The 12,043-nt window shown below is 39.8% G+C and overlaps 1 protein-coding gene across 14 annotated transcripts in view; it reads left to right on the top strand.

Moving 5' to 3' along the window:
* THRB (thyroid hormone receptor beta) overlaps nt 1–12,043 on the top strand; it is a 163,955-nt gene that overhangs the window by 72,603 nt on the left and 79,309 nt on the right. For 4 of the 14 annotated variants that reach the window (XM_074538604.1, XM_074538592.1, XM_074538598.1 and 1 more), the window contains one exon: nt 11,634–11,704. The exons of the other annotated variants lie outside the window; for them this stretch is intronic. The gene's annotated coding sequence lies outside the window, so the exon portion shown is untranslated. The remainder of the gene's footprint in view (nt 1–11,633; nt 11,705–12,043) is intronic. 14 annotated transcript variants of the gene reach the window in all.

The following is a 12,043-nucleotide window of genomic DNA, read 5'->3' as shown; positions in this document are numbered from 1 at the left end:
AGTAATTCTGTAATTTAATGGCTCTATTGTGTGAGCCATTTTTAAATTCCTGTTCAAGATGTTCTTGATCCAGATGTTCAAATATTTTATTTTACTACTAGCTGCCTTTCAGTTAAAATCTGCAAAACTGATTCTCTTCTTGCTTTACAGTGGTACCAACCAGTCCATGAGAAAGGATATAAAATTAATGAGGAAGTGGAGGACTGAATCATGTGCATTAAAAATATATGTAGTAAATGAAAATCATCAGTAGGCTTGTATTACCAAGAGTCACTTTTCCAGATGATGTTCCAGTCTATTCTTTGAAACCAAAAAAGCTTTTTAATCCTGCTCATATCACTTACATTAGACTGTTGCTAGTTAAGTTGCTAAGATTCAGCATATAATATCTCAGATGGACTGGAAATCTTAGAAAAGCAGACTGGCCATTTTACTGTAATGAATTTCATCAGTAGCATTGTGATGTTTTGGGCTCTTTTTATACATTTCTTTCCAAAGTTTTGAAGTCTCAGTCCTTATTTCAGATTAATGCCTTGACCTTATTATCACCATATTCACATGGAGTCCCATGACCTTCAGAGAAAGGTAGAGGATCTTCAATGTTTTGTAAAGCTCATTAACAGCTGAAAAAAAAATTAAGCTCAAATGTGATAACCTCCATGATTACTGCTACTGAATTAAGCATAGGAAGCATTGCAGGGAGACAGTTTTATTGCACTCACTGGTTAGCAAAAGGTCTTCTAAGACCCAAAGGATGTCTTTGGTCATTGTTCCTCAAGTGTGTAACAGATTTCAAGGGTTGCCTACAGCTCTGGGAAGAGCTAGGATCTGTGAGCAAAGATTTCAGAAATGCAGGGAGAACTGCTGAAGAAAGTCCTGGATTCTGCAGTGATTTGGCATGTGTGCTGAAACTGAGGATCAGTCAATCAGGACCAGTAGATGAGTATCTATGTACTCTAACTGTACCCATAAAGTATATCTGTATTGTATCTGTACATTCAGGATCTGTGAGTTGATGTGGCCTCCATAACTCATCAAATGATAGTCCAATCCCTTATTCCTTTAAATACTCTGTAAAAGTCCACGATTCTTAAAAGGCCACCTGGATGAGAGCTGACAAATGGGATTGTAACAGATTCTTTTCTCCTCTTTAGGGTGTCTTTTCCTTTGCACAAGCTCTGAGAATAGGTCTGATCCTGAGGAGACTGATCCTAAGTGCTTTTGTTCAGGGAAGTGCATATATTGCTCCTGTTGCCTCCCTTTCTCCTGCTCAGGATATCCAGCTAGAGCTAAGGGCAGCTTGGTGAATTAACAGCTTTTGCACTTTATTTTGAGGGTATTTTCATCATCATGAGTTTAGGAGCATGGATTCCCTTTAGGATCTCTCGGCACTGCCAGGTGTGAGTGAAGGAGCTGTTCAGTACATTGTCTGAAAAAGCAGGCATATAAATCCTCTTCAAACTGGGAATATAACTTCAAGTAAAGAACTTTTATGTCCCTTGATGCAATGATAGTCAGTTAATCTAGTTCTCTTAGCTGAGTATTGTGGGAGGTCTTCAGACCTAAATTCAATTATCTAAGGAGAGTTAGGATATGTAGATGAAAGGCTTGATGTCCATGCAAAACACAGTGAGAACAATTTGTGTGTTGTCCTTAGATTCAGCTGTAATTATGTTTTGTGACCAAGAGGAAGAGGGAAGTGTGATTTACAGTGTTGAGATTTGTGAAGTTTTCCATTAGTTTTGACACAAAAGCATTTTTTGAGCTCTTGTATTCTGTGCTGCAAGTCTCCCCTAGATGAAAGTAATATGGAGAGAGCAAGAAAACCATAATGTTGACCACCATGCTTGTAAGAGTGTTGTGTGATAATCCATTCTAAATCAAATAGTGATGTACAAGTTTGTGTATATGTTCCTGATTTGGGTTTTGTTGATTTGTTGGGGTTTTTTTGGTTTTGTTTCTTTGGGGTTTTTTGGTTGGTTGGTTTATTTTGGTTTTTTGGGGGTGAGTGTGGGTGTGGGTTTGAAATCTAAGGTTCCAGGATATACAACTATTGAATTTTTTTTTAAGAGTTAATGTTAAACTCTGTACTTGCTGCCAAGTCAACACATAAAAATAAATGAAACACTCACACAAACATTCTGCTTATCATTTCTGTGCTCAGAGAGATTTGAGTTTTTATTGCCTCTCTCAGCCAATATGTAAGGACCCAGCATTTCTGCTGCTGAACAAGATTGTTTTGTTGTGCAAAATTGATGATACTAATTATTCTGAGCTGTTTTCTTATGTTTCTGCCCAGTACATTGGTGATGATGTGGGAGTAGGATTCCAAGGCTTAAGTGCCTGAACTGCTTGCAGCAAATCTCACAAAATCACAGAATATGCTGAGTTGGAAGAGATCCACAAGTCCACAAGGTCCAACTCTTGGAAGGTCCAGCCCAAGAATCATACATGTGCCAGACAGCATTGTCCAAATCATTCTTGGACTCTGTCAGGTTTGGTGCTGTCACCACTTCTCTGGGGTGGTTCCAGTGCCCAACCACCCTCTGGGTGAGGAGCCTTTTCCTACTATACCACCTAAACCTCCCCTGACACAACTTCAGGCCATTCCTTTGGGTCCTGTCACTGGTCACCAGAGAGAAGAGATCAGTGCCTGCCCCTCTTCTTCCCTTCATGGGCCTCTTCATCTCAGGAGCATGCACGGGATGCATCAGAACATGAGTGTATGTTATGGGTGTTATGCTTGTATTGTCTTGGACCTTATCTGTATTAAAATATTGGAGGGTTTATGCCCTACAGATTGAATATTAGTGGAATGAATGAAGAATTGGATGGGATTCCAACACCAGCTTTCGAGTGTAACTGGATTGAGATTACTCTGCTTCTGGTTTAGAACTAAAAAGTTTTTAGAAACGTCAACTAAACAGAAATAGGGACTTGCTTTATCATCTGGTAAATGGAGAACAGTCCCGTGCTTTCGGCTCAGCCACTGCATACATTCTCCATAGTAATATGATCAATGCAAAAGTAGTTTATACCATATATTAGTGTCTTGTTCTTGTATGGATGCAGCCTCAAAGTTGCATATTAACTTTAAAACAGTGAATGGAGATGGACAGGAAATATGAGACAGACCAGACCAAGGAAGGACAATGCAGGTTTTATTGATGATGCCTCCAGAATTGCGCTGGTTTTTTGTCAGTATGAAGTACATGCAATACCAGCAAGACCGTTCATGCCAGCCTTGCCTTGTGATTTTTTTCACTGATGATGCATACGCTGTTGTGCCAGAACAGAAAGAAGTCTGCAGGGAAAGAAGTTCATTAAGCCCTTTACAGACACATGTGAAATATGCAATGAATAAAATCTTTTAAGAGTGCTACTTTAGGTTATAGTGTTCATATGTCAAGCTCAGAAGAAAAGTCCAATTACAATCCCCATGCAATGAGTGGTTTATGTTATGTGTGCAGTGCAGGTGTCATAATTATTTTCTTCTCTTGATATATTGGTAATTTATTGAATAGTGGCATGAGGTAGTGATTTTTTTTATGGCTGTCTAAGATCATGGTATAGTATTAATGCTTCTTATTCTTCACACTGAAATGGTTCGGATGCTTTCTCTATTTTATTGAGGTCTAGTGCTATGCATAAATGTATTCTACCTTACTGATTTATCAGCTTTTCATAACCATATCTGAATTGTCTCAAATATCCTCCTATTCCAAATCATTCAGCTTGTGCTGTAGTCACTCAGACACCTTCCTCACAGCTTCCTGTCCTGTATGATCATCTGTGCTTTTATACTCTGAGAGAAAGTGCAATTGGAGAACAATGATTTAGCTTTTTGTTTGACATACACTAAAAACTTATTACAGTATGCTTTCATCTGCTGCTGTTGTCTTATCCAAGTGTTAGGTATCTCTTGTTTTTCTCCAGGTAATTTCCCAGCTCTGTCAGAGGTGAAATGCTCTGTCCATTAGCCATATAAAACATTGTTGTCTAGGCGGGGAAGAGAAGAGTTATTTCTCCTAGTCAGCCTAGTGTGGGAATTTGGAGAGACAGAATGTAATTAATTATCAGGCTTGAATTTTGGCCAAGGCTCTATTAGAGATGAGAGTTACAGTTTATGAATTTCTTTCATTCTTGTGATGATAGGATGAGCAGGAGGGAGAGGAGAGTGGGGTTTTATGCAAACATAGAAGTTTGGGCTCTTGCTGTGGCAGCGTGTTTCAGTTGTCATCATGTTAAACTGGACTGTTTTATGTGGCTGTGGCAGGAGAATGGGGGGTAAAAATGATAGCACAGCTTCGAATGAAATTGTTTGCAGGGGAAAAAATGGTTAATTATACATAAATCAAGCTCACAAAAGCCAACCAGAGCATGAAAGAGCTACAGTGCATGCCCTCTGCCTTTCACAGACTCTTTCCAATTCACTTGGTGCTTTGTGTTGCTTTTCTGAGGCAATTCTTTTCTCTTTATGTGCACCAACACACATTTTGTCATAGTTTGTTGACTGTAATTTTGGGACCAGATCTAGCAAGTCTCTAGTAGGCTGTTTAGCAATTAGATCAAATATAAATCAAGAAGTTGCTGTATAAGTTATATTCTGTAATTCCTCTACTATGTCTAGAGTTAATTTTGTAGGGAAGGAATAATCACAGAGACTAATATTAAGACTGAACACATCCAGAACTGAAGGGGAGGAGAAGCTATGTGTCCATCAAGGCCATTTTTCTGCTGTGTTATTGGGAGTGCAAGCCACATCAGCCAGCACTAAAGGAAATAGTCTTATGCAATGGAGAAACAGGAATGGAGAGTAGATGATCTGTTTTTGACAAATACCTCAATCACAATTGAATTTTCAATTGTGCTCCTTTTTACCATTAAAATTCTTCAAATGTTATCTAATAGTTTACATTAAAATGATGGAAGGAAGTAATTAAAGGTTCTAAGTTTTCAGAATCTCTTGCTTTTATGAATTTGTCTTCTGAAATGCATGGTATGCCAAGTCCCAACATGTCTCGGTCCTTAAATAATAAGAAAATAATAATTCACAGAGAATGAGATCTGTTTTTCTTCTAAGGAGATGCTTGAATTCTGAAAAGGTTGTAGTGGTGTACTGTGTAATGGTTCCCTCGTCCTTGTAAAACAAGATGTACTTTCTCCTGTTAAAATTAGAACTACTTAAGAGTAGTTCTTGCCACACTTGGTATGAAATTGCAAAGAGTCTCTCCTGGGAGAAGGTGATTTTCCTTGCTGAAGGAAAGTTGGCATTGATAAGCACATAATGCATGAAAATAGTGTTGTCATAAAAATGGATATTGAAGCTTCTATCTGTGGGAATAAATAATACTGTAGGGGGTAGGAAGAAAAGCAGGGTGCAACTGCACAGCCAGTGTTCCTCTCCATCTTCTGCCTTTAGGACTAATTCATCACATAACCAGCTAGTTAGGTGAAGTGGAATTCACTGTTGAAAGGAGAACACGTCAATGAGATAGAAAGTGAGCCAAAAATTGAAAGAAAAAAAATCTTTGTATCTTTCAAAGACTAATCACTGGGTACAACCTTGAACCCTCAGTCACAGGAAGTTTTCTGCCTTACTTTGTTCCATTTCAGCTCTGGACTGTGGTGTAGTTGCACATGCAATGTCCTCTCTCTGTTGAGCAATCAGCACCATAAAGGCCAATAATTAACCAACACTTGGCTACTGATCAAAAATCACAGCAGAAATCAGAGAAAACCATCAAAATTCTCCCATGCTGAGGCAGAATACCCATCCCACTCTTTGCCCACAGAGGACAGCAGTTCAGGGCTGCCCTGTCCTTGAGCTGCTTTCTGACCCTGGGCGTGCTGGCACGGTGCAGCTGCAGTGGATCAAACTCTCCAGGGTTGTACATAGCTGGATTTGTAAGGGAAGATTTTCAAAGGCATCTTTCCATAAAAAGCTCCGTAAAATTATCTACCTAATTGCTGTAAGAGGTACCTCAGACCATGTTTCTCATTTTGATATGTACATTTCTAATCATGGAAACAAGGGGTGTGCTTTTAAATGCATGTTAAAAAGGGGAATATTTTCCCTCTTTTTAACAGAGGTTTATTTCGGACTTCAGTTTTGGGGATGTTTTGAATCTCAGTAACAGGAGACCTGTGTGGAGTGGCATAAATATTTAGAAGTAGCATGTTTTAGTCTGTATCTGAGAACATTAGCTTTGAGTTGTACATTTCCAACTCAAAAAGTTATTATTCATTTTATTCTTGCTTAAGTGAATAAAGTGCACAGACACAACAAACAGAGTTTGCAAAGTCAAGTGCTGTACCCCACCCATGACCCTGTCTGTTTCCATTCATCATAAACTCATTATCAGTCAGCTAAATCCTCTTCTTTTTAATCTCTTTGGTGGATCCCAGTCTCTTCTTCTGCATAACTGGTCTGTATGGGCCAGATATACCTTAGTTCTCCTCCTCTTTCCAGCAGTTTTTCCCTGCTGGAGTGTGGGTCAACCTAGTCCCACTCTCTGTGCTGCCTGCCCTCCCTCCTGGGCTGTGGCACAGGAGCAGCAGTGGCAGCAAAGGCATCTCAGCTTCCTCTCTTTGCATGAGGATAATGCTCCTCAGGGGAACCCAGCATTAAACCCAGTGTCCAGCACCTCTCACAGGTTTGCAGACATTTGGAGTGTCATCACATTTGAACTGATTTTTACTGGCCTGGCAAGAGCCACTTCCCTGACTAAAAGGAATCCTCTACTATTTAAAACAAAAGGAATATTTGAATTCTTGAATATAGTATTTTCTCTTGGCAAAACAGTGTATTTTTTTTCCTGGCTTCTATCTTGTAAATAATTGAACCATTTTGGTTAATGTAAGAAAAAAATAGCCTGAACCATGCATCCAATGTGGAAAGTTTCAGCCCAAACAATTAATCAAGCAAGTGAAAATCAGATTTATAGGAAGCATTGGATAATCCTCAGTAATGATCTGTGTCACAGCTCCCACCTGTGTGTATTGAATTCACAAGACCACTTTCTTGTCAACATGTGTGCAACTTGCACACAGTTTCATCCAGTGTATTCTGCTGAAATGCATATCTCTTAAATAAATAATCCACTTAACGTGCATAAGAATCTTTCTAAATATGACGGTAGCTAATGGCATGTGTTGTTAGACCTGTTAATTGCTTATCATCTGTTTGCATAGATTGTGTTTTATAACAGCAAATGGAGAACCAAATGCTCAGTTGTCCTTTATAATTGTTACTGTTAGACATCTTTAAATAATTATAAAATTTTTGTCCATCCTCAAAAACATACAGTAAATTTATAATATAAAAGCTCAGCAATTGAAATGCTATTGTGACACAGAAAGCTGTCCAGCAATTAATGGTTCAGGAAAACAATAAGTTAGTGCAAAGCCTTGAGTCTTCATTCTCCTAATACATCATTTTGTTTATTTCCATACATATTTCATAGTGTTGTTCGCAGTGGGAGTCAGAGGAAGCCTTTGGCTGAATATTCTCTACCCCTAGCTAAGAGACTCTGTTGTGTTTTCATTACATTTGCCTCACATAATTACTCACTGTTAATTTCAAAAAGCCTTTGATATTTCTGCATGTGTGTGTCCTAAACAACAAGCTGATCCATAATGCAGCATGATTTATTGCCTTCTGGCCTTACACACAGCTTCTCCTTGTGGAAAACAGCTTACAAATCTGGGTGTTAACTGCAGCTCGAGTAGCACAGAAAACTTTCTTCCTGTGTGCACTACCTGCATTCCTGGGCAAGGTCAGTGATCTGGTCAAGTGAGGCTTTTTTTATTTGGATGGCCTGTCCTGCCCACATTCCTGATAATAATTTTTTCCCCCCTGTATTCATGCTTCCCAAACCAACTCTGCATGTGTGGAGAAGTCTCACTGTTTGCTGTGACTGCAGGCAGGCAATGCAGTGCATCTAGGCTGAGTACTCCTAGGACCAGATGGAAAATGCTAGTGTCCTGTGGAAAATCAGCAGCAAGCATGAACACCTTTCCTTCAGCTTGTTTGTTTTGATGGGCTCACACTGTGCCACCAGAACAAGTCTGATGTAAGGGATGTTGGGGCAGGAAGGTTGAAACTTACCAGGGAGACATGGAGAAGGAAGGTGGTGTGCAGAGAACATTGCCTTAAAGCTTATAATTTTCAGAGAAGCTGTCTGCAGGAATGCTGTAGGCGTGGAGGAATGAAGATCTCAGGGAGCACTGAGCTGTATCCTGGGATTTACACCCATTGGTGGGAGGAGTCTTCTCACAATCTCTACCTTGTAGGTAGAACTGTATAAATTTAAGTGGCCTAACTGAACCCAGAAAATCATTGCCCAGCATTGAAAAGTTGGAGTTAGGAATTTGAGTCCAGGAATCTCTGCTACTTAGTTCTCCGGTAGATAGATGCTTGTTGCTTAAGGTACACAGGAGGGAAAGGGTTAGAAGAAAAAAAGTAAGCAAAGATTTTGGAAATCCAGTGTCTTTAACACAGGACATATGATCAAAATCTGCTGGAAACCTTTTGTGAGAGAGAGAACGTGCAGTTAAAATGGTAATTTGTTGCTCAGGCAAGTTCTTCTGGAAGAAGGTGGCTGACTGACTCTCCAGTGCTAATGGTGAGTGTGGCAGTGGTTACTTTTCTGGTTCTGCCGGAACTGATGTCTTGTGAAGGCTGACCTAGAACAGAGGCTAGACTGAGCTAAAGAATAAAGTAGGGATTTATTAAAAGGCCTCAATGAATGCACCTTGGGCAGTGCAAGAGCCCACCCAGGGCTACACCCAAGATAACCCCAAAAAAGTCACAAAATGAATGACTGGTCATGAGTTCTCTCACTTTTATAAGTTCTGGTCCATCAGCATATTGGAGTTAATTGTCAACTTGTAGCTTTAGGTTATGAAGTCCCATCCTTCTTGTTTTTCTCTCTTCAGTCCACATTGTTTATGCTCTTGGGCCTGAAATTTGGATCATTTGTCCCTGGTCCCAAGTTAGAAAAGGAATTGTTTTGTCTAGCTGCTCTGTGAACAGAGCTTCCAACCCCTAATATGAAGCTAAGAACTGCACGCTAAAGCAGTACAGAATCTGAAAAATATAAAAGCTAAAACCTAAGGCATCATGCTTTCTGTCATGGCTTGGCCAGTTTTACCTACTCTTTCAGTCTTTTGAAGGTGAGCAGAGCCAAGGAGGATTTTAAAATGGCACCATGCCTTGCAGTCAGTTCCAGAGTAAATGGAAATAATGGAAAAAGTAATAAGAAAGTGGCAGTAGTGGGGCAGGGAGAGAAAAAAAGAGAGCACAGTGGTATTTCTCTGTTCTGTGGGAATGAAGGATCACACGTTAGGGGAAAAGCTGGCTCTCATGTGTGTGGAGATCTGCCTCACACGTGCTCATGTGCTGATCATGGTCAGTGACCTCATCCATATGCAGGCCTGGATATCACAGTGGTTGGGGTTTGCCAGCCAAGGACTGACTCTGGAGGAAAGTGAAGACTGGCTGGTTTTGGCAGAGAGTCCCCACTCTTTGTGGACTCACTTGGAATCTCGTGAAGGCTATGAATCTTAGAGTCTTTTCTTTCAGGGCTTTAAAGGTGCATGGCAGATGAAATAAGTTCACTTGCTGCTTATTTTATTCCTCAACTAAATCTGCTTTCTATTTGTACCTGCATGAGGTCACTGATTTGCATTCCTGTGATGTGCTCTTTCTCTTCTCTTTTATTTTTTTGGGCTATCTTACTGTAGAGTCCCCAGATCCAAAACCCTACTAAGTCCACTGAGACACAGAGGAATGGTGATACCCATTCCATACGCAGGAATGATGGGAATGTGCAGGAATAGGTCATGACAGCCTGGATCAGCGCTACAAGTCTAGGCTGAAGCCTCTGTCCCTGCAGGTGCTCTCAGTTGCATGCAGGGTCACCGAGCTGTGTGAGCTGGGACTTGTCCTGTAACTCAGCGTTTCCAGGCAGGGAAAGGCATGCTAACAGGACTGCTCTTTCCCAGCAGTGCTGCTCAGCCCTGCCCAGGACGTGCCAAGTCCTCATTAACACCTTTTGCCCACTCTTGACATAGCTCTGGGATGGCAGTGGTTGTTATTTCCATTTAGAGGGACTGATTTTTGGGTTCCTTTCATAGTTCTGCATCCAGCAGTCCTTGCTGAAGCATACAATAAGTATATATGAGACTCTCCTGTGGTCTCCACAGCTCTGCAGTAAAGGTAGAACTGGTGATCCCAAGAGACAGAGCATTTTCCCATAAATTCTTTGCCCTGTCTGTTTTCAAATTAACTGGTGATGGATGAGGGGGAAGAGGAAGAGAAAGAATAGCGTAATAAAAGTCCCCCATTGCATCACTTAAAATTCTCAAGGAATGTTCATAAAAATCAATGTTGCTTCCCTTCAAGCTGCTGGGGGGCACAAGTCTTTAATCAATTAAATTCTCATTTTTAGATTGTATTTTTTTTAGCAAGGCTTCTTAAATGTCTTTGTGCTGTTATATGTGTCTGGTGTTACTTTTCTAGCTAGAATATTGGATAGGTTTTGCATATTTTAGGTATATACCAGATAAGCAAATAATAATGGGAAACATGAAAGTATGGTTTACATTAAGAATTAAAAGTTGATGTAATCTGAATGGGAGCCACATGAGTTTGAATAGCCAGTTTAGTTCATGCAATTGGGAAAGTAATGGAAAGAAATGTAAGTATGTCTGGTACATTTGGTTACCAATGGATAAAGCAGAATATAATCTAAAATTTTGTATTTCTTTTTGTGATAATCCTTTCTAGTCTTAGGGGGCAATCAAGATAAAAGAAGATCTGTGAACTGCCATTTTCCCCGTAAGCTATTAAAAACTTATTCTGGTAATTTGTGCATGAGTAGGTGAACATGGCTGTTCCTATTGTATTCCCAATTTTAATTTTGAATAAGGATATTAATCTAGCAGGCTGTACTTGATTTGTGTTTCACAAAAAAACAACTGGTGGGATATGTGTAGGCCAGATAGGAATAATTTTATCTGGAGATACTCGTTTCTTTAATAACAAGTCATTCCTTTTTCTCAGAGTAGTTTATCCCACTACTTTTTCACCCATTTCAACTCCACCAAGGGCTGGTATCCTGAGGAGACCTCCACTCCTTGCGTTTTGTGCCTGACCTCCCAACAGTAGTTCTTGTTTACCTAGGGAGATAATTGTTTTCTGGAGAGCATCCAGCTGATAACTTACTTTCTCATTAGACCCCTTTTTCCTATTAGTTATCTCCTGTCAGTTGATCTGTGTCATTTGATAAAACTAATTAGGTAATAAAAGACTGTTTCTGAGCTCCTCCCTTTAATTTTGGCATGGTGAAATGTGCTTCTTGGCACCTTGCTCTTTCCACATAAAGACAGCCTTCAGTTGACAAACAACATTAATCCAAAGGAAAACAAGCCAGTTCACGCATCCTCTCTTGCTATATCCTTGTGCCAGAACAAAGTAGTTCCTAACAAATTATTTGTACCAAAGATAGTGACATAACCCTGGCACTGTTTTAGAGTTTTGCAAATGTTTGCAGAGCTTCTGAAGAGGCCAGGCTAAAAATACTCAATGAAACCATTCAGAATTCTACTAAAAGCATTTTGTTTCCTAGGACTTTCCTCCCTTCTGAAAATGCCCTCCCACAGCTGCATGGCATTTATTAGAAGGTGATGAAGGTATAAGGTAGGAAATCTTACATTTTATATTCAATTTTAAAAATGGGGCTAATTTGCAGGCTTCCTTTTTAGATTACATACATTTTCATAAAGAAAGGGATATTTCAATGGCAGGTAAGCTTTTTAATTAGCTTCAAATTGAAGTACGCTCATCCAATGAAAAAGGCTGATCAGATTGTTCTTCATGAAAGTTTTCAGTGTGGGGGTTTGAGGTGTCATGGTATGCAGCATTTCAAAGACAAATAGCCAAGAATTGCCACTCCCTTATGGACAATGGCCTCTGCTGCACCCTAATGATGTAGGAATTTCCTGAGGATGCTGGTGGATTTCTTTCTTTCTTGATTTC

Source organism: Zonotrichia albicollis, chromosome 1 (genome assembly GCF_047830755.1).
Source record: "Zonotrichia albicollis isolate bZonAlb1 chromosome 1, bZonAlb1.hap1, whole genome shotgun sequence".
NCBI classification, from domain to species: domain Eukaryota; kingdom Metazoa; phylum Chordata; class Aves; order Passeriformes; family Passerellidae; genus Zonotrichia; species Zonotrichia albicollis.
Note: the sequence above shows the minus strand (reverse complement) of the source record. Positions and strands in the feature narration are given on the sequence as shown.